Below are 24,183 nucleotides of genomic sequence, written 5' to 3'. Positions count from 1 at the left end.
GGATGTAATTGGATGTAATTGGATGCGATGGGATGCCATTGGATGTAATTGGATGTAATTGGATGCGATGGGATATAATTGGATGTAATTGGATGTAATTGGATGCGATTGGATGTAATTGGATGCGATGGGATGTAATTGGATGTAATTGGATGTAATTGGATGCGATGGGATGTAATTGGATGTAATTGGATGTAATTGGATGCGATTGGATGTAATTGGATGCGATGGGATGTAATTGGATGTAATTGGATGCGATGGGATGTAATTGGATGTAATTGGATGTAATTGGATGCGATGGGATGTAATTGGATGTAATTGGATGCGATGGGATGTAATTGGATGTAATTGGATGTAATTGGATGCGATGCAATGGGATGCCATTGGATGTAATTGGATGCGATGGGATGCCATTGGATGTAATTGGATGCCATTGGATGTAATTGGATGCGATGGGATGCGACGGATGCCATTGGATGTAATTGGATGCCATTGGATGTAATTGGATGCGATGGGATGCGATGGGATGCCATTGGATGTAATTGGATGCCATTGGATGTAATTGGATGCGATGGGATGCGATGGGATGCCATTGGATGCCATTGGATGCCATTGGATGCGATTTGGTGCCATTGGATGCCATTGGATGCCATTGGATGCCATTGGATGTAATTGGATGTAATTGGATGCGATTGGATGTAATTGGATGCGATTGGATGTGATTGGATGTCATTGGATGCGATTGGATGCGATTGGATGCGATTGGATGCGATTGGATGCGATTGGATGCCATTGGATGCGATTGGATGCGATTGGATGCGATTGGATATAAATCGATGCGATTGGATGCGATTGGATGCGATTGGATGTAATTGGATGTAATTGGATGTAATTGGATGCGATTGGATGCGATTGGATGTAATTGGATGCGATTGGATGCGATTGCATGTAATTGGATGCGATTGGATGTGATTGGATGCGATTGGATGCGATTGGATGTCATTGGATGCGATTGGATGCGATTGGATGCGATTGGATGTAATTGGATGCGATTGGATGCGATTGGATGTAATTGGATGCGATTGGATGTGATTGGATGCGATTGGATGCGATTGGATGTAATTGGATGCGATTGGATGTAATTGGATGTAATTGGATGTAATTGGATGTAATTGGATGCGATTGGATGTAATTGGATGGATGCGATGGGATGCCATTGGATGTAATTGGATGCGATGGGATGCCATTGGATGCCATTGGATGTAATTGGATGTAATTGGATGTAATTGGATGTAATTGGATGCCATTGGATGTAATTGGATGCCATTGGATGCGATTGGATGCGATTGGATGCGATTGGATGTAATTGGATGCCATTGGATGTAATTGGATGCGATTGGATGCGATTGGATGTAATTGGATGTAATTGGATGCCATTGGATGCCATTGGATGCCATTGGATGTAATTGGATGCCATTGGATGTAATTGGATGCGATTGGATGTAATTGGATGCGATTGGATGCCATTGGATGCGATTGGATGCCATTGGATGCCATTGGATGCGATTGGATGCCATTGGATGTAATTGGATGCAATTGGATGCGATTGGATGTACTTGGATGCAATTGGATGCGATTGGATGCGATGGATGCAATTGAATGCGATGGATGCAATTGGATGCGATTGGATGCCATTGGATGCGATTGGATGCCATTGGATGTAATTGGATGCGATTGGATGCCATTGGATGTAATTGGATGCCATTGGATGTAATTGGATGCCATTGGATGTAATTGGATGTAATTGGATGCGATTGGATGCGATTGGATGCGATTGGATGCGATTGGATGCGATTGGATGCGATTGGATGTAATTGGATGCCATTGGGATATAATTGGATGCCATTGGATGTAATTGGATGCGATGGGATGCCATTGGATGTAATTGGATGCGATGGGATGTAATTGGATGTAATTGGATGTAATTGGATGTAATTGGATGCGATGGGATGCGATGGGATGCCATTAGATGTAATTGGATGCGATGGGATGCCATTGGATGTAATTGGATGCGATGGGATGCCATTGGATGTAATTGGATGCGATGGGATGCCATTGGATGCGGTGGGATGCCATTGGATGTAATTGGATGCCATTGGATGCGATGGGATGCCATTGGATGTAATTGGATGTAATTGGATACGATGGGATGCCATTGGATGTAATTGGATGCCATTGGATGTAATTGGATGCGATGGGATGCGATGGGATGCCATTGGATGTAATTGGATGCCATTGGATGTAATTGGATGCGATGGGATGCCATTGGATGCGATGGGATGCCATTGGATGTAATTGGATGCCATTGGATGCGATGGGATGCCATTGGATGTAATTGGATGTAATTGGATGCGATGGGATGCCATTGGATGTAATTGGATGCCATTGGATGTAATTGGATGCGATGGGATGCGATGGGATGCCATTGGATGTAATTGGATGCCATTGGATGTAATTGGATGCGATGGGATGCGATGGGATGCCATTGGATGTAATTGGATGCCATTGGATGTAATTGGATGTAATTGGATGTAATTGGATATAATTGGATGTAATTGGATGTAATTGGATGCCATTGGATGTAATTGGATGTAATTGGATGCGATGGGATATAATTGGATGCGATGGGATGCCATTGGATGTAATTGGATGTAATTGGATGCCATTGGATGTAATTGGATGTAATTGGATGTAATTGGATGCGATGGGATGCCATTGGATGTAATTGGATGTCATTGGATGCGATGGGATGCCATTGGATGTAATTGGATGTAATTGGATGTAATTGGATGCCATTGGATGTAATTGGATGTAATTGGATGTAATTGGATGTGATGGGATGCCATTGGATGTAATTGGATGTAATTGGATGTAATTGGATGTAATTGGATGCGATGGGATGTAATTGGATGCGATGGGATGCCATTGTATGCGATTGGATGCGATTGGATGCGATTGGATGCGATTGGATGCGATTGGATGCGATTCGATGTAATTGGATGCGATGGGATGTAATTGGATGTAATTGGATGCGATGGGATGCGATTGGATGTAATTGGATGCGATGGGATGCGATTGGATGTAATTGGATGCGATGGGATGTAATTGGATGCGATGGGATGCCATTGGATGTAATTGGATGTAATTGGATGCGATAGGATGTAATTGGATATAATTGGATGCGATGGGATGTAATTGGATGTAATTGGATGCGATGGGATGTAATTGGATGCGATGGGATGCCATTGGATGCCATTGGATGTAATTGGATGTAATTGGATGTAATTGGATGCGATGGGATGCCATTGGATGTAATTGGATGTAATTGGATGTAATTGGATGCGATGGGATGTAATTGGATGTAATTGGATGTAATTGGATGCGATTGGATGTAATTGGATGCGATGGGATGTAATTGGATGTAATTGGATGCGATGGGATGTAATTGGATGTAATTGGATGTAATTGGATGCGATTGGATGTAATTGGATGCTATGGGATGTAATTGGATGTAATTGGATGCGATGGGATGCCATGGGATGTAATTGGATGTAATTGGATGTAATTGGATGCGATGGGATGTAATTGGATGTAATTGGATGTAATTGGATGCGATTGGATGTAATTGGATGCGATGGGATGTAATTGGATGTAATTGGATGCGATGGGATGTAATTGGATGTAATTGGATGTAATTGGATGCGATTGGATGTAATTGGATGCTATGGGATGTAATTGGATGTAATTGGATGCGATGGGATGTAATTGGATGTAATTGGATGTAATTGGATGTAATTGGATGCGATGGGATGTAATTGGATGTAATTGGATGCGATGGGATGCCATTGGATGTAATTGGATGTCATTGGATGCGATGGGATGCCATTGGATGTAATTGGATGTAATTGGATGTAATTGGATGTAATTGGATGCCATTGGATGTAATTGGATGTAATTGGATGTAATTGGATGTGATGGGATGCCATTGGATGTAATTGGATGTAATTGGATGTAATTGGATGTAATTGGATGCGATGGGATGTAATTGGATGCGATGGGATGCCATTGTATGCGATTGGATGCGATTGGATGCGATTGGATGTAATTGGATGCGATTGGATGCGATTCGATGTAATTGGATGCGATGGGATGTAATTGGATGTAATTGGATGCGATGGGATGCGATTGGATGTAATTGGATGCGATGGGATGCGATTGGATGTAATTGGATGCGATGGGATGTAATTGGATGCGATGGGATGCCATTGGATGTAATTGGATGTAATTGGATGCGATAGGATGTAATTGGATGTAATTGGATGCGATGGGATGTAATTGGATGTAATTGGATGCGATGGGATGTAATTGGATGCGATGGGATGCCATTGGATGCCATTGGATGTAATTGGATGTAATTGGATGTAATTGGATGCGATGGGATGCCATTGGATGTAATTGCATGTAATTGGATGTAATTGGATGCGATGGGATGTAATTGGATGTAATTGGATGTAATTGGATGCGATTGGATGTAATTGGATGCGATGGGATGTAATTGGATGTAATTGGATGCGATGGGATGTAATTGGATGTAATTGGATGTAATTGGATGCGATTGGATGTAATTGGATGCTATGGGATGTAATTGGATGTAATTGGATGCCATTGGATGTAATTGGATGTAATTGGATGTAATTGGATGTAATTGGATGTAATTGGATGCGATGGGATGCCATTGGATGTAATTGGATGTAATTGGATGCGATGGGATGTAATTGGATGCGATTGGATGTAATTGGATGCGATGGGATGTAATTGGATGTAATTGGATGTAATTGGATGTAATTGGATGTAATTGGATGCGATGGGATGTAATTGGATGTAATTGGATGTAATTGGATGCGATTGGATGTAATTGGATGCGATGGGATGTAATTGGATGTAATTGGATGCGATGGGATGTAATTGGATGTAATTGGATGTAATTGGATGCCATTGGATGTAATTGGATGCGATGGGATGCCATTGGATGCGATGGGATGCCATTGGATGTAATTGGATGCCATTGGATGCGATGGGATGCCATTGGATGTAATTGGATGTAATTGGATGCGATGGGATGCCATTGGATGTAATTGGATGCCATTGGATGTAATTGGATGCGATGGGATGCGATGGGATGCCATTGGATGTAATTGGATGCCATTGGATGTAATTGGATGCGATGGGATGCGATGGGATGCCATTGGATGTAATTGGATGCCATTGGATGTAATTGGATGTAATTGGATGTAATTGGATATAATTGGATATAATTGGATGTAATTGGATGTAATTGGATGTAATTGGATGCCATTGGATGTAATTGGATGTAATTGGATGCGATGGGATATAATTGGATGCGATGGGATACCATTGGATGTAATTGGATGTAATTGGATGTAATTGGATGCCATTGGATGTAATTGGATGTAATTGGATGTAATTGGATGCGATGGGATGCCATTGGATGTAATTGGATGTCGTTGGATGTAATTGGATGCGATGGGATGCCATTGGATGTAATTGGATGTCATTGGATGTAATTGGATGCGATGGGATGCCATTGGATGTAATTGGATGCCATTGGATGTAATTGGATGTAATTGGATGTGATGGGATGTCATTGGATGTAATTAGATGTAATTGGATGTAATTGGATGAAATTGGATGCGATGGGATGTAATTGGATGCGATGGGATGCCATTGTATGCGATTGGATGCGATTGGATGCGATTGGATGTAATTGGATGCGATGGGATGCCATTGGATGTAATTGGATGCGATGGGATGCCATTGGATGTAATTGGATGCGATGGGATGCCATTGGATGTAATTGGATGTAATTGGATGTAATTGGATGTAATTGGATGCGATGGGATGCGATGGGATGCCATTGGATGTAATTGGATGCGATGGGATGCCATTGGATGTAATTGGATGTAATTGGATGTAATTGGATGCGATGGGATACCATTGGATGTAATTGGATGTAATTGGATGTAATTGGATGTAATTGGATGCGATGGGATGTAATTGGATGCGATGGGATGCCATTGGATGTAATTGGATGTAATTGGATGTAATTGGATGCGATGGGATGCGATGGGATGCCATTGGATGTAATTGGATGCGATGGGATGCCATTGGATGTAATTGGATGTAATTGGATGCGATGGGATGCCATTGGATGTAATTGGATGCGATGGGATGCCATTGGATGCGATGGGATGCCATTGGATGCGATGGGATGTCATGGGATGTAATTGGATGCCATTGGATGCGATGGGATGCCATTGGATGTAATTGGATGTAATTGGATGCGATGGGATGCCATTGGATGTAATTGGATGCCATTGGATGTAATTGGATGCGATGGGATGCGATGGGATGCCATTGGATGTAATTGGATGCGATGGGATGCCATTGGATGCGATGGGATGCCATTGGATGTAATTGGATGCCATTGGATGCGATGGGATGCCATTGGATGTAATTGGATGTAATTGGATGCGATGGGATGCCATTGGATGTAATTGGATGCCATTGGATGTAATTGGATGCGATGGGATGCGATGGGATGCCATTGGATGTAATTGGATGTAATTGGATGTAATTGGATGCGATCGGATGCGATGGGATGCCATTGGATGTAATTGGATGTAATTGGATGTAATTGGATGCCATTGGATGTAATTGGATGTAATTGGATGCGATGGGATATAATTGGATGCGATGGGATGCCATTGGATGTAATTGGATGTAATTGGATGTAATTGGATGCCATTGGATGTAATTGGATGTAATTGGATGTAATTGGATGCGATGGGATGCCATTGGATGTAATTGGATGTCATTGGATGTAATTGGATGCGATGGGATTCCATTGGATGTAATTGGATGTAATTGGATGTAATTGGATGTAATTGGATGCCATTGGATGTAATTGGATGTAATTGGATGCGATTGGATGCCAATTGGATGTAATTGGATGCCATTGGATGTAATTGGATGCGATTGGATGCGATTGGATGCGATTGGATGTAATTGGATGCGATTGGATGTAATTGGATGCGATTGGATGCGATTGGATGTAATTGGATGCGATGGGATGTAATTGGATGTAATTGGATGCGATGGGATGTAATTGGATGTAATTGGATGCGATGGGATGCGATTGGATGTAATTGGATGCGATGGGATGTAATTGGATGCGATGGGATGTAATTGGATGCAATGGGATGCCATTGGATGTAATTGGATGTAATTGGATGCGATAGGATGTAATTGGATGTAATTGGATGCGATGGGATGTAATTGGATGTAATTGGATGTAATTGGATGCGATGGGATGTAATTGGATGCGATGGGATGCCATTGGATGCCATTGGATGTAATTGGATGTAATTGGATGTAATTGGATGTAATTGGATGCGATGGGATGTAATTGGATGTAATTGGATGTAATTGGATGCGATGGGATGTAATTGGATGTAATTGGATGCGATTGGATGTAATTGGATGCGATGGGATGTAATTGGATGTAATTGGATGTAATTGGATGCGATGGGATGTAATTGGATGCGATGGGATGTAATTGGATGTAATTGGATGTAATTGGATGCGATGGGATGTAATTGGATGTAATTGGATGTAATTGGATGCGATGGGATGTAATTGGATGTAATTGGATGTAATTGGATGCGATGGGATGTAATTGGATGCGATGGGATGTAATTGGATGTAATTGGATGCGATGGGATGTAATTGGATATAATTGGATGTAATTGGATGTAATTGGATGTAATTGGATGTAATTGGATGTAATTGGATGCCATTGGATGTAATTGGATGTAATTGGATGTAATTGGATGTAATTGGATGCGATGGGATGTAATTGGATGTAATTGGATGTAATTGGATGCCATTGGATGTAATTGGATGTAATTGGATGCGATTGGATGTAATTGGATGCGATTGGATGGATGCGATTGCATGCGATTGGATGGATGCGATTGGATGCGATTGGATGCGATTGGATGCCATTGGATGCGACTGGATGCCATTGGATGCGATTGGATGCCATTGGATGTAATTGGATGCGATGGGATGCCATTTGATGTAATTGGATGCGATGGGATGCCATTGGATGTAATTGGATGCGATGGGATGCCATTGGATGTAATTGGATGTAATTGGATGCGATGGGATGCGATGGGATGCCATTGGATGTAATTGGATGCGATGGGATGCCATTGGATGTAATTGGATGCGATGGGATGCCATTGGATGTAATTGGATGTAATTGGATGCGATGGGATGCCATTGGATGTAATTGGATGCGATGGGATGCCATTGGATGCGATGGGATGCCATTGGATGCGATGGGATGCCATTGGATGTAATTGGATGCCATTGGATGCGATGGGATGCCATTGGATGTAATTGGATGTAATTGGATGCGATGGGATGCCATTGGATGTAATTGGATGCCATTGGATGTAATTGGATGCGATGGGATGCGATGGGATGCCATTGGATGTAATTGGATGCCATTGGATGTAATTGGATGCGATGGGATGCGATGGGACGCCATTGGATGTAATTGGATGTAGTTGGATGTAATTGGATGTAATTGGATGTAATTGGATGTAATTGGATATAATTGGATGTAATTGGATGCCATTGGATGTAATTGGATGTAATTGGATGCGATGGGATATAATTGGATGTAATTGGATGCGATGGGATGCCATTGGATGTAATTGGATGTAATTGGATGCCATTGGATGTAATTGGATGTAATTGGATGCGATGGGATGCCATTAGATGTAATTGGATGTGATTGGATGTGATGGGATGCCATTGGATGTAATTGGATGTAATTGGATGTAATTGGATGTAATTGGATGTAATTGGATGTAATTGGATCCGATGGGATGTAATTGGATGCGATGGGATGCCATTGGATGCGATTGGATGTAATTGGATGTAATTGGAGGCGATTGGATGTAATTGGATGCGATTGGATGTAATTGGATGCGATGGGATGTAATTGGATGCGATTGGATGTAATTGGATGCGATTGGATGCGATTGGATGTAATTGGATGCGATTGGATGTAATTGGATGCGATGGGATGTAATTGGATGTAATTGGATGCGATGGGATGTAATTGGATGTAATTGGATGCGATGGGATGCGATTGGATGTAATTGGATGCCATTGGATGTAATTGGATGCGATGGGATGCGATGGGATGCCATTGGATGTAATTGGATGCCATTGGATGTAATTGGATGCGATGGGATGCGATGGGATGCCATTGGATGTAATTGGATGCCATTGGATGTAATTGGATGTAATTGGATGTAATTGGATATAATTGGATGTAATTGGATGTAATTGGATGTAATTGGATGTAATTGGATGCCTTTGGATGAAATTGGATGTAATTGGATGCGATGGGATATAATTGGATGCGATGGGATGCCATTGGATGTAATTGGATGTAATTGGATGTAATTGGATGCCATTGGATGTAATTGGATGTAATTGGATGTAATTGGATGCGATGGGATGCCATTGGATGTAATTGGATGTCATTGGATGTAATTGGATGCGATGGGATGCCATTGGATGTAATTGGATGTAATTGGATGCCATTGGATGTAATTGGATGTAATTGGATGTGATGGGATGCCATTGGATGTAATTGGATGTAATTGGATGTAATTGGATGAAATTGGATGTAATTGGATGCGATTGGATGTAATTGGATGCGATGGGATGCGATTGGATGCGTTTGGATGTAATTGGATGCGATTGGATGTAATTGGATGCGATTGGATGCGATTGGATGTAATTGGATGCGATGGGATGTAATTGGATGTAATTGGATGCGATGGGATGTAATTGGATGCGATGGGATGCGATTGGATGTAATTGGATGCGATGGGATGTAATTGGATGCGATGGGATGTAATTGGATGCGATGGGATGCCATTGGATGTAATTGGATGTAATTGGATGCGATAGGATGTAATTGGATGTAATTGGATGCGATGGGATGTAATTGGATGTAATTGGATGTAATTGGATGCGATGGGATGTAATTGGATGCGATGGGATGCCATTGGATGCCATTGGATGTAATTGGATGTAATTGGATGTAATTGGATGCGATGGGATGCCATTGGATGTAATTGGATGTAATTGGATGCGATGGGATGTAATTGGATGCGATTGGATGTAATTGGATGCGATGGGATGTAATTGGATGTAATTGGATGTAATTGGATGTAATTGGATGCGATGGGATGTAATTGGATGTAATTGGATGTAATTGGATGCGATTGGATGTAATTGGATGCGATGGGATGTAATTGGATGTAATTGGATGCGATGGGATGTAATTGGATGTAATTGGATGTAATTGGATGCGATGGGATGTAATTGGATGTAATTGGATGTAATTGGATGCGATGGGATGTAATTGGATGTAATTGGATGTAATTGGATGCGATGTAATGGGATGCCATTGGATGTAATTGGATGCGATGGGATGCCATTGGATGTAATTGGATGCCATTGGATGTAATTGGATGCCATTGGATGTAATTGGATGCGATGGGATGCGACGGGATGCCATTGGATGTAATTGGATGCCATTGGATGTAATTGGATGCGATGGGATGCGATGGGATGCCATTGGATGTAATTGGATGCCATTGGATGTAATTGGATGCGATGGGATGCGATGGGATGCCATTGGATGCCATTGGATGCCATTGGATGCGATTTGGTGCCATTGGATGCCATTGGATGCCATTGGATGCCATTGGATGTAATTGGATGCGATTGGATGCGATTGGATGTAATTGGATGCGATTGGATGTGATTGGATGTCATTGGATGCGATTGGATGTCATTGGATGCGATTGGATGCGATTGGATGTCATTGGATGCGATTGGATGCGATTGGATGCGATTGGATGCGATTGGATGCGATTGGATGTAATTGGATGCGATTGGATGCGATTGGATGCGATTGGATGTAATTGGATGTAATTGGATGTAATTGGATGCGATTGGATGCGATTGGATGCGATTGGATGCGATTGGATGTGATTGGATGCGATTGGATGTCATTGGATGCGATTGGATGCGATTGGATGCGATTGGATGCGATTGGATGTAATTGGATGCGATTGGATGCGATTGGATGTAATTGGATGCGATTGGATGTAATTGGATGCGATTGGATGCGATTGGATGTAATTGGATGCGATTGGATGTAATTGGATGTAATTGGATGTAATTGGATGTAATTGGATGCGATTGGATGTAATTGGATGGATGCGATGGGATGCCATTGGATGTAATTGGATGCGATGGGATGCCATTGGATGCCATTGGATGTAATTGGATGTAATTGGATGTAATTGGATGTAATTGGATGTAATTGGATGCCATTGGATGCGATTGGATGCGATTGGATGCGATTGGATGTAATTGGATGCGATTGGATGCGATTGGATGCGATTGGATGTAATTGGATGCCATTGGATGTAATTGGATGCGATTGGATGTAATTGGATGCGATTGGATGTAATTGGATGCCATTGGATGCGATTGGATGCCATTGGATGCGATTGGATGCCATTGGATGCGATTGGATGTAATTTGATGCAATTGGATGCGATTGGATGCGATGGATGCGATTGGATGCGATGGATGCCATTGGATGCGATTGGATGCCATTGGATGCGATTGGATGCCATTGGATGCCATTGGATGCGATTGGATGCCATTGGATTCCTTCACATCACATATCATATATTCACATCCATATCCACATCCACATCCACATCCATACATCCACATCTACATGCTTATCTCCATTTTCACATCCTCATTTATACATCCACATCCCATATCCACATTCATACATACACATCCATATCCACATCCATATCCGCATTCATACATACACATCCATATCCACATCCACATGCATACATTCATTATCACGTCCTCATTCATACATCCACATCCACATACATACATACATACATCCACATCCACATCCACATTCTCATTCACATCTATACATCCATATCTACATGCACATTCACATCCATACATCCACATCTATATCCTCATTCACATCCATACATCCACATTCATGCATCCACATCTACATGCCTACATCCATACATACACATCCACATTTACATCCATGCATCCACATCCACATCCTCATTCACATCCATACATCCACATTCATGCATCCACATCTACATGCCTACATCCATACATACACATCCACATTTACATCCATGCATCCACATCCACATCCTCATTCACATCCATACATCCACATTCATACATCCACATCCACATCCACATTCACATCCATACATCCACATCTACATGCTTATCTCCATTTTCACATCCTCATTTATACATCCACATCCCATATCCACATTCATACATACACATCCATATCCACATCCACATGCATACATACATCCACATCCACATTCCCATTCACATATATACATCCATATCTACATGCACATTCACATCCATACATCCACATCTATATCCTCATTCACATCCATACATCCACATTCATGCATCCACATCTACATGCTTATCTCCATTTTCACATCCTCATTTATACATCCACATCCCATATCCACATTCATACATACACATCCATATCCACATGCATCTTATCATTTCTTATCACTTCCCATATCTTTTATGCATACCTCTATGCATGAAATTCAATTATGCTAAAAGTAACACTTTTATAATAAAATATTCAACTTTTATGCATACCTCTATGCATGAAATCCAATATGATAAAAGTAACACTTTTGATATAAAAAAAATTATCCTTTATGCATACTTCTATGCATGAAAAATTAAAAATGATAAAAGTAACACTTTTGATATAAAAATTTTCCTTTATGCATACTTCTATGCATGAAAATTAAAAATGATAAAAGTAACACTTTTAATATAAAAAAAATTATCCTTTATGCATACTTCTATGCATGAAAATTAAAAATGATAAAAGTAACACTTTTAATATAAAAAAAATTATCCTTTATGCATGATATTAAAATTCAATTTCTCCATGATTATAATGAAATTCTTTCAATTAATCTAGGATGATAATTCCTAGAATATGGTAGGAAGTCCTCTTTTTATGCTTTGAATGAAATTATTTTATGCATAATTTTTATAAAAATTTTGCCATAGCTCCGTTGCTATGACTGATAAATCTCAATTTTTCTAAGGGATAAAGCTTATCATTAAGGAAATAATTAAAATGATTCTCTAATTGGATCCTTAATCCATAATGGATTGAATCATCAATATACATAAACTAAAAGCATAAGAAAAAGCCATTAATTTGGCCTCAAGCATAGCTTAATCTTGGGTTAAGGAAAAGCTTTATGAAAAGCTTGATTTGGATTGAGAATGGGTCATGAGTATGACCATTTCTTGAGTGAGAGAGAGAATTTACATAAGAATCATTAGAATTTAAACATAAATGAAAATTAACTTCAATAGCATTTATTAAATTATGTAACTCTTCACTACTATTCAAACTTCAATAGCATTTAAAAAAAACCATACCAATTAAACTTCTCAAGCTTGAGAGGGGTTGAGAAGAGAGAAACATTGAGAAATTATAGAAAGATGAATATTCACTAATTACCTTACAACTTGCTTGATTCTTTGTTCACGGTAGAGGCCCCCAACCAATCAATTGGTTAAGTATGTTGATGGAGCCACTAATGGGGATTGAAGAAAGAGGGAAGCTCCAAAAACTAGTGAATTATTAAATGAATTCACAGTTCTTGGCTTAGGTGGAGTAGAGTAACGATGCATAATCACTATATATTTTTCAACAAGGGGGAGGCTTCTATTTATAGGAAAAATTGAGCTCCTAACCAAACAAACTGATTCTAGAATTTTCTAAATCAGTTTGGTCAATATTTGACCATTTTTAGGTCAGTTAAGCTAACTTTTTGGAACTAGACTTGAATGAGGAGAGAGGAGAGATGAAATATCTCAATTTTTATGAGTTTAAAACTCATTCAAGCATGTGAAATATGCACCTCCTTTAAAGAACTCCCCTTCCTTACATATGTCATATTTTTAATATTGCTCATAGTTTTTTACTAATAAACCTTGTACATTTTCAACTCTTCATCTTATGTGAAATATGCACCTCCTTTAAAGAACTCCCCTTCCTTACATATGTCATACTTTTAATATTGCTCATAATTTTTTATTAATAAACCTTGTACATTTTCAACTCTTCATCTTATGTGAAATATGCACCTCCTTTAAAGAACTCCTCTTCCTTACATATGTCATACTTTTAATATTGCTCATAATTTTTTACTAATAAACCTTGTACATTTTCAACTCTTCATCTTATGTGAAATATGCACCTCCTTTAAAGAACTCCTCTTCCTTACATATGTCATACTTTTAATATTGCTCATAGTTTTTTTACTAATAAACCTTGTACATTTTCAACTCTTCACCTCATGTGAGCATTTACTCATTTTTGGGTATTTTCTTTTTACAAGTTGGATTTATCTCCTCCCTACACATGGATTGATGCTATTGGTCCATAGGAACCTTAATTGGACCATAGTCTAAAGATTTCTGAAAATCTAGACCCTTAGGCTAAGGTTCTTTATAGCTATTTTCAATTAATTCCAATTGCACATTGGAAAATTCTTTTTGAATTTCTGTTTCAGGGGAACTCATCTGAATTAGAAGAGATATTTTTCTATCCAAAAATATTCAAAATCTGAATATTCTCTCTCTAGAATATTTTTCTCTCTCTAGGCTAAAACAGATAGAAACAAGGTCTTTATATTTCTGAAGAGGGATTGATTACAGGGAAAGATACTAGACATCAAAAAGGGGGTGGGGGAGGAATCTTACATTCTACCCCACTTAAAAAACGCGAGATGTCCTCATCTCGCAACTTGTGATAATTTCGCAAGATTCACGAATATGAGACTTAGAGAAAAATTTTAATCAAGATTAACCACCAAGAAACGTCTTAAAGAGAGCAAGATTCAAAATAAGAACAAGATTTAAACTTTATTCATTCTCGGAACTTATACAGTAAGATAGAAGAACTCTTTACACTTCCATAAGCCCGTCCATCATATGATCACAAAAGCAGTCCTCACAAGCTGCACAAGTATAAGGTAACTCATCTATGGGAATGATTCTGTGGGTTATTGCTGCGCCTATCTCAGTGGTATGAGGTGTTCTAACAAAAGGACCTCTGAGAGGCAAGCCAAAAACGGGGTAAAGGCATATCTTCTCATGAGGAAGAAAACACGCCAGTAAGAAGACCCGCTCAGAAAACCCAGGATGCCTTGATCTCATGACGCAGTAGTATCGGGGACCCAAACCCAAAGCTTCAATAACCATGGCCAAGCGGACATTGTTACGAAAGTGCTGCTGACCCCAGGGTGTTACCCTAGTTATGTCTTGATAGGTCCGCCATTTTGTCTGCGCTACAGAAGTTCCCAAGTGAGGGAAAAGTGAGCGCTCATACTGCTCTATAAAATCTTTCTTCACAGACTCCCTTGCGTCTTGAAGGTGAGAAATCATCATGGATAAAACTAATTCTTGTTGCCAAGCCATGAAGGAGATTAAGAAAGAAAGGAGATCGATGGAAGTAAGATTACTGTGATGAGCGACAAGTAAAAGTTACGACTTATATAAAGGAAGGAGCTAGCGTAACTTAGAAGCCAACGGTATCTTGTCACTGAAGTTTTACCGTCTTTCCATGATTTGGATTTGGCACATATTTCTATGAAATACATTAAGAACTTTAAGATGAGGAGATAAAAGAAGCTTGTAGGCTAAGTCACCTACTTTCATTGAATTCAGATATAAGGCTCACAATATCTGGGAGATAAGTTCTTATACTCCCCAAGAGATAAAGAACTTCTTTTGGGCCGTACTCGAATGAAAACCAAAACCTTGGTATCCAAAACACCGATTTTCACTTCTGAACTCATTGTTCTGAATCCTTAAAACAGCGTGACTCCTGAGAAGTATTCTAGGGAAAGGATCTTCTTTTTTTTTCTTTTTTTCTTTTTTTTTCTTTTTACAGAATCTTTCTTTTATTTTAGAGAGGGAATAATTATAAGATCAAAAGAGAGATTCTTACTCCTATATACCTCAAAGGTTGGGGAGGAATCTGACATTCTACCCCACTTAAAAAAGTGCGAGATGTCCTCATCTCGTAAGGTAGAGGACAACTCTTTTCTTAAGATCCAATTTATTCTGGGGTTCCTTATATTCTGGTCAACCCAACAGAATACGGGGATAATTATCCCTTATATAGAACTCATCATTAAATAACAATTCATTCAGATCATATCATTCATATCTTTAACACGATAATGGTCCATTAGACTGAAAATTTTCCTTCTGAACATTCCTCCACAGGAATTTTAGTCAAGCAAGTTCTCAATTTGTCATCCCTTAACTTGATCCACCAAGTCAAGTATTAATAGTAGCAATCTGACAGCACAATCCACTAATCTCATAGTGATTTGCTGAAATCATTATCATCATTCCAGTTATGAATATCATCACAAGGACTCATCCCATTCATCCTCATTGATGTTTCGCTCAGCTTATTACATTTCAACCAAATTTCAAGGATCATCATTTTTCAATCAGAATCCAAATCAATTCATCAATTCTCAAACAGAATTAAAAATCATATCAACCACATTCGAAATCATCCTCTGGATAGCATTAACGCTTATAATTTCAAGTCTTAGATTTACTCGTATATACTGTCAGTAAAGAGCTGCAGTATACTCTCGGTATATACGGTAGTCGTGGCTCTTGGAATTATAAGGTAAATACCATCATGTCTAGGCCTCAAGCAAGTCAGGGATTCTATATAATTGCGGTACTTCTATCTGAAGACCCAATTACCAAATTATGAATTTCAGTTTGAATATCAAATTGTATGAATTATATCACACAATTACAACCTTTTTGTGCTTCTTGATAAATTTTTGACATATTTGTCTTCTCAGTTGATCTTTATTAACCAAATGCTCTGATACCAACTGTGAGATCCCTGTTCCCACCGCGCAACGGATTCGGGGTACTAGCAGCGGAAGTAGCACTTCTTGCGCGAGGCAGGGTCCCACACTCGGGGCCTCGTCCACGGATATCCGGACAAAAGACTAATCCGTCGGTTTTTCCAAAACCAGACCCGGAAAAACTTCCCTTATCCGGAAAGCACGGGCGATTCCACCAGGATAATTTTTACTCTAACGTAGTCAAAACTCTTACTGATCAAATAGATCCGACTGCATCTATAAAGATACTTGGTCAGATCAAGGAAGAAACTTGCACTTGGATCATTGGGATCAACGCTTTTTTCCCCACCAAGGAGGCACAGCCGTTGATTCCTATCCATAGAACAATTACTATCCGGGATTTACTTTATCTATCGTAATAACAGAAATTGAGTCTCGATTTACGGATCCATCAGTCCAGCCTAACCCCATCCGATCCCATGGGTTAGCCAACCGCCCAACCACTGTAGTGATGGGATCCAATTTGGAATTTGGTTAGGTTTTGTCCCGGGTACCAAGGAAAAGAGTTCCAAGGCCCCCTAGCCGGAATTTCATGCAAACATAAAACTAGCCACACCACTTACACACCCAATATGAAAATTGCCTTTTTCTTAGCATCAACTAACTTTAAAACAATCTTTTAATGAAACCATAGTACCACTGATCACAATCTCCCAATTTATCCAGTTGATTCATAATTTCCCATCATTCCTTCATCAGAGTATCTATGGCATCATTGGCAACTAGAACGCTCACCACCTGTCCACACAGGGGCCGTTTCCATAGTTCCTAGCCCATAATACTCAACAATATAATCACTTATCAAGATGGACTCTCGTTGAAGATCAGCAAGATCAACCAACAGATCCATATAAAAGAGCCATGGACTCATCCGTTGAGGACCAGCAAGGTCAGTCAACCAGATCCATGCCCGGTTCCAAAAAACAACTCTTACTCCTTGTTCCAATATCTTCCTCGACGCACGCGTGGGTATCCTGGGCGACCCAGAGCCCGAGCACCGTATGGTCAGCACCCTCTAGGATCCTTCGCAGGTGACCTAGCGCTTCACTCATAGGCCGCTTCCTTGGTCCCTCATCCACCGTACCGGAAGCTCACCATTTTAATCGAACCGAGGCTGGTCAAGACCTCGGCCGACCTTGCTACGCGAGACGTCCTCCATTGACTCTCCGTCAGCAGTTGCAACTTTATCAGTTAGGTCTCCACGACCTTAATCACAAGACGGTCAAAATGCTTTCCCAGCATTCTTGACATAAAACAGCCATTTACAAACAGCATTTACAAACAGTTTACAAATACAATTTCTATATTAACTCTCATTTTTCCACATTATCCCTCATGCAATCCACATTACTTATTCCACATTTCATTTATATGTGTACTCATCCAATCATATCATTTTCCATCTCTTCACTTCAGATTCCTTCACATCACATATCATATATTCACATCCATATCCACATCCACATCCACATCCATACATCCACATCTACATGCTTATCTCCATTTTCACATCCTCATTTATACATCCACATCCCATATCCACATTCATACATACACATCCATATCCACATCCATATCCGCATTCATACATACACATCCATATCCACATCCACATGCATACATTCATTATCACGTCCTCATTCATACATCCACATCCACATACATACATACATACATCCACATCCACATCCACATTCTCATTCACATCTATACATCCATATCTACATGCACATTCACATCCATACATCCACATCTATATCCTCATTCACATCCATACATCCACATTCATGCATCCACATCTACATGCCTACATCCATACATACACATCCACATTTACATCCATGCATCCACATCCACATCCTCATTCACATCCATACATCCACATTCATGCATCCACATCTACATGCCTACATCCATACATACACATCCACATTTACATCCATGCATCCACATCCACATCCTCATTCACATCCATACATCCACATTCATACATCCACATCCACATCCACATTCACATCCATACATCCACATCTACATGCTTATCTCCATTTTCACATCCTCATTTATACATCCACATCCCATATCCACATTCATACATACACATCCATATCCACATCCACATGCATACATACATCCACATCCACATTCCCATTCACATATATACATCCATATCTACATGCACATTCACATCCATACATCCACATCTATATCCTCATTCACATCCATACATCCACATTCATGCATCCACATCTACATGCTTATCTCCATTTTCACATCCTCATTTATACATCCACATCCCATATCCACATTCATACATACACATCCATATCCACATGCATCTTATCATTTCTTATCACTTCCCATATCTTTTATGCATACCTCTATGCATGAAATTCAATTATGCTAAAAGTAACACTTTTATAATAAAATATTCAACTTTTATGCATACCTCTATGCATGAAATCCAATATGATAAAAGTAACACTTTTGATATAAAAAAAATTATCCTTTATGCATACTTCTATGCATGAAAAATTAAAAATGATAAAAGTAACACTTTTGATATAAAAATTTTCCTTTATGCATACTTCTATGCATGAAAATTAAAAATGATAAAAGTAACACTTTTAATATAAAAAAAATTATCCTTTATGCATACTTCTATGCATGAAAATTAAAAATGATAAAAGTAACACTTTTAATATAAAAAAAATTATCCTTTATGCATGATATTAAAATTCAATTTCTCCATGATTATAATGAAATTCTTTCAATTAATCTAGGATGATAATTCCTAGAATATGGTAGGAAGTCCTCTTTTTATGCTTTGAATGAAATTATTTTATGCATAATTTTTATAAAAATTTTGCCATAGCTCCGTTGCTATGACTGATAAATCTCAATTTTTCTAAGGGATAAAGCTTATCATTAAGGAAATAATTAAAATGATTCTCTAATTGGATCCTTAATCCATAATGGATTGAATCATCAATATACATAAACTAAAAGCATAAGAAAAAGCCATTAATTTGGCCTCAAGCATAGCTTAATCTTGGGTTAAGGAAAAGCTTTATGAAAAGCTTGATTTGGATTGAGAATGGGTCATGAGTATGACCATTTCTTGAGTGAGAGAGAGAATTTACATAAGAATCATTAGAATTTAAACATAAATGAAAATTAACTTCAATAGCATTTATTAAATTATGTAACTCTTCACTACTATTCAAACTTCAATAGCATTTAAAAAAAACCATACCAATTAAACTTCTCAAGCTTGAGAGGGGTTGAGAAGAGAGAAACATTGAGAAATTATAGAAAGATGAATATTCACTAATTACCTTACAACTTGCTTGATTCTTTGTTCACGGTAGAGGCCCCCAACCAATCAATTGGTTAAGTATGTTGATGGAGCCACTAATGGGGATTGAAGAAAGAGGGAAGCTCCAAAAACTAGTGAATTATTAAATGAATTCACAGTTCTTGGCTTAGGTGGAGTAGAGTAACGATGCATAATCACTATATATTTTTCAACAAGGGGGAGGCTTCTATTTATAGGAAAAATTGAGCTCCTAACCAAACAAACTGATTCTAGAATTTTCTAAATCAGTTTGGTCAATATTTGACCATTTTTAGGTCAGTTAAGCTAACTTTTTGGAACTAGACTTGAATGAGGAGAGAGGAGAGATGAAATATCTCAATTTTTATGAGTTTAAAACTCATTCAAGCATGTGAAATATGCACCTCCTTTAAAGAACTCCCCTTCCTTACATATGTCATATTTTTAATATTGCTCATAGTTTTTTACTAATAAACCTTGTACATTTTCAACTCTTCATCTTATGTGAAATATGCACCTCCTTTAAAGAACTCCCCTTCCTTACATATGTCATACTTTTAATATTGCTCATAATTTTTTATTAATAAACCTTGTACATTTTCAACTCTTCATCTTATGTGAAATATGCACCTCCTTTAAAGAACTCCTCTTCCTTACATATGTCATACTTTTAATATTGCTCATAATTTTTTACTAATAAACCTTGTACATTTTCAACTCTTCATCTTATGTGAAATATGCACCTCCTTTAAAGAACTCCTCTTCCTTACATATGTCATACTTTTAATATTGCTCATAGTTTTTTTACTAATAAACCTTGTACATTTTCAACTCTTCACCTCATGTGAGCATTTACTCATTTTTGGGTATTTTCTTTTTACAAGTTGGATTTATCTCCTCCCTACACATGGATTGATGCTATTGGTCCATAGGAACCTTAATTGGACCATAGTCTAAAGATTTCTGAAAATCTAGACCCTTAGGCTAAGGTTCTTTATAGCTATTTTCAATTAATTCCAATTGCACATTGGAAAATTCTTTTTGAATTTCTGTTTCAGGGGAACTCATCTGAATTAGAAGAGATATTTTTCTATCCAAAAATATTCAAAATCTGAATATTCTCTCTCTAGAATATTTTTCTCTCTCTAGGCTAAAACAGATAGAAACAAGGTCTTTATATTTCTGAAGAGGGATTGATTACAGGGAAAGATACTAGACATCAAAAAGGGGGTGGGGGAGGAATCTTACATTCTACCCCACTTAAAAAACGCGAGATGTCCTCATCTCGCAACTTGTGATAATTTCGCAAGATTCACGAATATGAGACTTAGAGAAAAATTTTAATCAAGATTAACCACCAAGAAACGTCTTAAAGAGAGCAAGATTCAAAATAAGAACAAGATTTAAACTTTATTCATTCTCGGAACTTATACAGTAAGATAGAAGAACTCTTTACACTTCCATAAGCCCGTCCATCATATGATCACAAAAGCAGTCCTCACAAGCTGCACAAGTATAAGGTAACTCATCTATGGGAATGATTCTGTGGGTTATTGCTGCGCCTATCTCAGTGGTATGAGGTGTTCTAACAAAAGGACCTCTGAGAGGCAAGCCAAAAACGGGGTAAAGGCATATCTTCTCATGAGGAAGAAAACACGCCAGTAAGAAGACCCGCTCAGAAAACCCAGGATGCCTTGATCTCATGACGCAGTAGTATCGGGGACCCAAACCCAAAGCTTCAATAACCATGGCCAAGCGGACATTGTTACGAAAGTGCTGCTGACCCCAGGGTGTTACCCTAGTTATGTCTTGATAGGTCCGCCATTTTGTCTGCGCTACAGAAGTTCCCAAGTGAGGGAAAAGTGAGCGCTCATACTGCTCTATAAAATCTTTCTTCACAGACTCCCTTGCGTCTTGAAGGTGAGAAATCATCATGGATAAAACTAATTCTTGTTGCCAAGCCATGAAGGAGATTAAGAAAGAAAGGAGATCGATGGAAGTAAGATTACTGTGATGAGCGACAAGTAAAAGTTACGACTTATATAAAGGAAGGAGCTAGCGTAACTTAGAAGCCAACGGTATCTTGTCACTGAAGTTTTACCGTCTTTCCATGATTTGGATTTGGCACATATTTCTATGAAATACATTAAGAACTTTAAGATGAGGAGATAAAAGAAGCTTGTAGGCTAAGTCACCTACTTTCATTGAATTCAGATATAAGGCTCACAATATCTGGGAGATAAGTTCTTATACTCCCCAAGAGATAAAGAACTTCTTTTGGGCCGTACTCGAATGAAAACCAAAACCTTGGTATCCAAAACACCGATTTTCACTTCTGAACTCATTGTTCTGAATCCTTAAAACAGCGTGACTCCTGAGAAGTATTCTAGGGAAAGGATCTTCTTTTTTTTTCTTTTTTTCTTTTTTTTTTCTTTTTACAGAATCTTTCTTTTATTTTAGAGAGGGAATAATTATAAGATCAAAAGAGAGATTCTTACTCCTATATACCTCAAAGGTTGGGGAGGAATCTGACATTCTACCCCACTTAAAAAAGTGCGAGATGTCCTCATCTCGTAAGGTAGAGGACAACTCTTTTCTTAAGATCCAATTTATTCTGGGGTTCCTTATATTCTGGTCAACCCAACAGAATACGGGGATAATTATCCCTTATATAGAACTCATCATTAAATAACAATTCATTCAGATCATATCATTCATATCTTTAACACGATAATGGTCCATTAGACTGAAAATTTTCCTTCTGAACATTCCTCCACAGGAATTTTAGTCAAGCAAGTTCTCAATTTGTCATCCCTTAACTTGATCCACCAAGTCAAGTATTAATAGTAGCAATCTGACAGCACAATCCACTAATCTCATAGTGATTTGCTGAAATCATTATCATCATTCCAGTTATGAATATCATCACAAGGACTCATCCCATTCATCCTCATTGATGTTTCGCTCAGCTTATTACATTTCAACCAAATTTCAAGGATCATCATTTTTCAATCAGAATCCAAATCAATTCATCAATTCTCAAACAGAATTAAAAATCATATCAACCACATTCGAAATCATCCTCTGGATAGCATTAACGCTTATAATTTCAAGTCTTAGATTTACTCGTATATACTGTCAGTAAAGAGCTGCAGTATACTCTCGGTATATACGGTAGTCGTGGCTCTTGGAATTATAAGGTAAATACCATCATGTCTAGGCCTCAAGCAAGTCAGGGATTCTATATAATTGCGGTACTTCTATCTGAAGACCCAATTACCAAATTATGAATTTCAGTTTGAATATCAAATTGTATGAATTATATCACACAATTACAACCTTTTTGTGCTTCTTGATAAATTTTTGACATATTTGTCTTCTCAGTTGATCTTTATTAACCAAATGCTCTGATACCAACTGTGAGATCCCTGTTCCCACCGCGCAACGGATTCGGGGTACTAGCAGCGGAAGTAGCACTTCTTGCGCGAGGCAGGGTCCCACACTCGGGGCCTCGTCCACGGATATCCGGACAAAAGACTAATCCGTCGGTTTTTCCAA

This window comes from Cibotium barometz, chromosome 35 (assembly GCF_041138505.1).
Source record: "Cibotium barometz isolate CiBa-2024 chromosome 35, ASM4113850v1, whole genome shotgun sequence".
NCBI lineage: Eukaryota > Viridiplantae > Streptophyta > Polypodiopsida > Cyatheales > Cibotiaceae > Cibotium > Cibotium barometz.
The sequence above is the reverse complement of the archived record's forward strand: the minus strand, read 5'-3'. Positions refer to the sequence as shown.